Source organism: Dipodomys merriami, unplaced genomic scaffold (genome assembly GCF_024711535.1).
Source record: "Dipodomys merriami isolate MVZ:Mamm:240054 unplaced genomic scaffold, mDipMer1.0.p SCAF_31, whole genome shotgun sequence".
NCBI classification, from domain to species: Eukaryota; Metazoa; Chordata; class Mammalia; order Rodentia; family Heteromyidae; genus Dipodomys; species Dipodomys merriami.
Genome location: NW_027204604.1, coordinates 532,820 through 538,819, shown reverse-complemented (window position 1 = coordinate 538,819; position 6,000 = coordinate 532,820).

Genomic DNA, 6,000 nt, shown 5'->3' with positions numbered 1-6,000 from the left:
TATATATATATATATAAAACTTAGTACTTGTGGAATTAACTTTTTTTTTTTTAATCGGTCTTGGGGTTTGAACTCTGGGCCTGGGCACTGTCCCTCAGCTCTTTAGCTCAAGGCTAACACTCTAACACTTCAGCCACAGCACTTCCGGTTTTCTGGTGGTTAACTGGAGATAAGAGTCTCATGGACTTTCCTCCCCGGGCTGGCTTTGAACTGCGATTCTCAGATCACAGTCTTCTGAGTAGCTAGGATTACAGGCGTGATCCACTAGCGCCCGGCTTGGAATTAACTTTCTATAACATTAATTAGTTATTGATGTTTCTTCTTTCTGGTTCATAAATATAGCATAAGGATGATAGGTATAAATTTTGAACTTTTAGCCATGTTTATATCAGTGAACTATATAGCAAACATTCAAAATTTGAATATTTATTAAATGTTATATACATTAATTTTGTAGATACTCATGATAATAATAGAATATACTTACAAGTCTATGCTCTTTGAATATATGAACACATTTATTACCTGTTCAAAGCCTGTACAAGTACTAGGACCATGTCTCAATGGTAGAGCTCTTGATTAGTAAGCATGAATGAGGCCCTGAGTTCTATCCCCATTACTAAGGACAAAAACACCAGAAGTAAATCATCTTCATAGGATATGTACAAACACAAAAGGTTAAATTTTTGAATGATTTACTCCTTATCACACCAGTTAATTGATTTCATTTGAGTTCTGAGTCTAGGACTTTTGTTGCCCATGGTCTCTTAACTGCTGTGTCATGCAGTCATCACATAAATAAGAAGATATTTAGACCTGGGAAATCTGTGTTAAAAGTATGAAGAACACGTTCTGAGGATATTGTGGTTCAAATCTGTAATTCTAGCTACTTGTGAGTCAGAGATTGAGAGATCATGGTCTGAAGCGAGATAAGTAAAAAAAGGCGGGGGGTGGGGGGTTGCAAGACTCTAGTTCAACTGGTTGGTGTCTGTATACAGTAGCACACATGTGTCATTTCTAGTGACCTAGGGAAGTACACATGAGAATATCAAAGTTCAGGCCAGCCAGGTCATAAAGTGAGACTCTATCTCATAAAGTAGACTTTACCTACATATAGAAGACACTCAAAGTATGACTCAAGTGGTAAAGTGCTTGTACAGTAAACATGAATCCCTGAGTTCTATCCCTACTTTGCCCAAAATTGAGAGAAAAAAGGCTAATATTTGATGATATGAAGGTCTTTCTATTTTGGTTGTGTATCCCATGACTTATCCCCTTGAGGAAATAGTTTTCTTGAAATTCTTTCTTACTTTCTCGAAGAGTAAATGTTTAATGTACTGGTACATAACTCATATCCTAAGTTAAGTGAACTAAACCGTTAATGCAGAGATTTACCAAACTTTACTCCCACTCCTCCTGAGCCTCCAGTATTCTACTCCCGCTTCACTCCTATTCAATGCCTTGTCATTTCCCTGGAATGAACCTAGACCTTGAGTTTAAAATGCTGACTAGGGGCCCTGACAGTTCCTACCACTGGGTCAACCACATTCTACCTCCCATCCCTTTCTCTACTGCATTGCTTCTGAGAGCTCAAGTTTCTAGAATTTTCAAGAACTTGCTCACATTTACTCCTGAGATTTGCTACTGACTGATCATTTCTGACCAAATCAGCCAGGATTTAAGTTATTCCTGCCCTTCAGAAAGCTCCTAGTTCTGAACACAGACAATCTCCTCACAACCATCACCACAATAACTTCTAAATATTGATTCCAAAAAGCTCACAAATGACCCAATTCATTGCTGTACCAGCATCTTGTCTGATGCTCTACAAAGACTGGAAAGTCTCCAGCTTTATCTACCTACTTTGCAGAGCTGCCACAGAAACATAGGTGTTCCCCCATACCATATCTGGCTCTTCGAGCTGCTGGCCCTGGCAATGAGGTTTCCATGATGTGGAAACTCTCTCCCCAGCAGAGCTGGACTCAATCAGGAGGTATGTTTTAAGGGCTATTAGCTGTTTTGGATGTCAAAGAATGGACAGTATCTTAGCTTGAATTGCTCTGACAACATACTATGAACAAGGTATCTTACGTAGCTAGATATGTATTTCTTCTAGTTTTAGGGCTTCAAAGTCTTACCTTTCTTTTTACACAAGAACCTGTGAAACTGAACAAGTTATATGATCTCAAACTACACTGGTGGGAAGACATAGGATCAAGACTTCCATTCCAAAGGGACAACTGGGAAAGAAAGAAGGAATGGCAGGTTGTAAGCAAGTTCAAAACCTACCAAGGCAAGCTCCATGAAATCTTAAGGCTTGAAAATAATCCTCTTTGACTCAATGTTCTGTTTTCTGAGTCTGCTAGGACAGCACTTCCAGTTTTTTGGGTTGGGCCCTATCTATGTAATAGCTTTCTGCAGCAGATAACTCAGGTCTTGGTTCCCTGTTAGGGAAAGCTCCCTGGGTCCTCTACTCCCAGAATTCATTGTAGTAGGAGCCCATAAACCTCCACTTCCACAAAGAGACTCAAATCCACATTGTCTTTATCAGTGATCATTGATTGGAGGATATTGTCAGCCTACGTTATTCCCATTACCAAAACAGATGTGGTAGGATGGAGATACCTCTCCAGTATACCTACATCACTGTAGTTCTATATGGGTTAAATGAGTCTGTGTATATACTTTACATAAACCTTCCTAAATTTAAATAATAAATCTAGTTTTGGTGCAGTAATTTAGTGACCAGGTATAATGTTTCATACCTAAGAAGAAGGATTCTTCCCTCTATCTTCCTATCATATTCATGAACTATGTTTCTGAGTACTTTTAGAATAATATTAGAAAATGGATAAATTGCTTTCCTCTCTTTATTCATTTTTATATACTATTATTCAGTGAAATTAGAAACAGCCACTGGACAACATTGAAATATAAATGACCAAAACAAAATCTAACTATACAAAATTCCCTTTCACTGAGAGAATTATTAGTAAAAAAATGTCAGACCATATGTAGGAATTTCATGTGGAAAATAATTTCCACTTACATAATGAGAAAAGATTATGTTCTGAAATATACTCTTATATTAATATTAACTGAATTTTGATCATCTTTCTACATGTTGTGTTGGTGGGAATAGACTTCACTACAGAAGAACTCTTTTTTTTTAATTTAATTTAATTTTATTTGTGAACATACTGTACAGAGGAGTTACAATTACATGGGCAGGATAATGCATACATTTCTTACCAAGCATTGCAGCCTCCTCCTTTGTTTACCCTTCACATCCCTTCCCAGCCTCCCCCCCAATCCCAATCCTTCTCCTTCCCCCCTCCTCCCCCCCCCCCCCCGCACCGACGTTGTAAAGCTCGTTTTGGACATGACAACTTGTACTTCTCATTGTTGCAACAGGTCCACCAGTATCCTTAAACAACTGGTTTTTCCCCATCTCCTCCACAAGTTATACTGACATCAAATATAGTGAAAGCAGGGGTTATACTGTGGGGGAGGGACATACAAAGCAACAAAGAGATAATCTTATAAATGCGTTAGAAACACATGCATGAAAGAAAAAAACATTAAAATACACATCTAAGGGTTCATTTTCCTGACATCACATTATCTGACCTTTTTTATTAATAATATTTTATTTTATTGTAAAGGGGTTACAGTTACATAAGTAAGGTAATAAGTACATAGAAAAACTCTTTAAAATAAGTCCTAAGGTTGGATATATAGCTCAGTATACTAGTGTATTATGCACAAAGCCCTGGTAACAATCCCTTCACCAAAAGCAAACAAACAGCATATGTACACATTAAGGATCTAAGTAACAAAGCAAAAAAGGGATCTCGGGCTTGGCTTAAGTGGTAGAACACCTGAATTCAAACCATAATACCCCCTAAACAAAAAAAGAAAAAGGAATGAAATATCTGTGTTACTTAGAATTAGATAGTATAATAAAAAATATCTCTGAGTTTATGATACTTTACCATAGGACAAGTTCAAGACTGACATATTACTTGAAAGCATGGTCTACATCTTATTTTTTTTTTGGTCAGTCCTGAGGCTTGAACTCAGAACCTGGGCACTGTCCCTGAGCTTCTTTTGCTCAAGGCTAGCACTCTGCCACTTGAGCCACAATGCCACTCCCAGCCTTTTCTGTTTATGTGGTACTGAGGAATTGAACCCACAGCTTCATGCATGCTATGCAAACACTCTACCAGTAAGCCACATTCCCAGCCCATGATCTACATATTATTTATTCATTTTTAAAAGTCTACATGGTCCCCCAGATAGCTAGAATTAGTGTCTCAAATAGTGGTAAATAGTAATGAATGAATTAAAAGAATGCATGCCTTTGAAATGACTTAAATTCAATATAGTATGTATTAGCTTCTTCGTAATTGATCCAAATTCCCTAGAGTTTTTTTAACATATTTGATTTATGTCTAACTATAGCATCATTACTTATGACAAATTTGATTGCTGGGAATTAAAGAAGTAAATGGGTAATTTCATTAGTCACATATTACAATTATTTATGGATCTATCACAGAATATAAAAATATAAGCTCAAGGCAATTGAGAAAACACACTATGAAGGAAGAAAAAATTGAAACAGACTCACCAGAAAATGTTAAAATATTTTGGTGGATTTGGGCTTTGTAAAATTCTTAAATATGTTTGGCCTAACACATTTCCCTTTAATTCCCTTAATATACCCGTGTGGATTTCCACAGAAATTTGAACCGTATGTTTCTGATTCATTTATACTTAACTCATCAACATGTTGGGTAAGAATGATTTGAAGCACAAAGCCTCATGACTGGGTTTTTGTGGGCTCTTTTATTTTCAAGGGTAAACAACAGGAACCCAAACCCAGAAATCTTGGGGCTTCATTTAATCCTCAAATTCCATAAAGCATGAGAGATTCTTAAGTGGGTCAGGCACACTATGCCTTTGATGGCGCCTCACTCCAAATCTCCCAGCTGGGAGGAATTATTTTGATAGTTCACTCTATTTCTTGTCACTTTTATTTTAGGGGCTAGAAGCCTTTGATGGTGCAAAACTTGTAGGAGTCGGGGCTGAATGACATTCCATCAGCCCTGTTTGTTTTTGGCGAGTTGAGGTAAACTCTGCACCTGCCATAATACTATTCATCAAGAGATTCTCAAAGAGAGGCTTGTCTTTCGCTGTCCTAAACTAACAGAATTAAACAACGTAATTTGATATTCTCCTCTCATAATTTGCTTGCTGTGTAGAAATAAAATAAAAAGAGACTAAAATTATCACCTAGATCTACCTGAGATCTGAATGAGTGAATACACAGCTTAATTATTTATAGACTACATCCATAAACTAATTGTTCCTTAATTTTCTACTGTAATCCCAGTATCTTATCTATAGCAAAGGAGTCATCCATTTTCTTTCTATACCGTCTTAAGAAAACATATACTCAGGACCTTTGTCTGAGTACTTAATACAAGATGTTGATTCCAACATTAGGAGTACCTATTATCACACAAAGAGCTTTATTTTCCTCATTAAGATAGCTGACATCTTGGGGTTTGTTTGGGAAATTAGTGGCCACCTTTTGTGTCCCTGCTTCTTCCCCAGCTGGCATTTGTCCAACAGCTGTCAGATCCCAGCTTCCCTGTAGCTTGTATTTTATAAAGGCTCTTAACACTCTGTAAAACATTAGAGATAATCTGCTTATCCTGATGTCTACTTTTGCCTTTGTCCATCCCCACTACCTCCTTCATTACCAAACTCTAAGCCTTCACGGTTACATCTAAGGACTCTTTGGAAACAAGATCTTAGGTCTAAAAGCATTCCTTTCCTTCTGCTATCCATTGCAAATTAGAAATAAAAATCCTCTGGCTTTGAAATATATGTAATTTCTGTAGAAGAAACTTAAAAACAGAGGATTAACATAGTGAAATAAGAATAATCCAAAGGAAATTCCTAAGGAGAAAAACAGCTCTCTTTCATCAA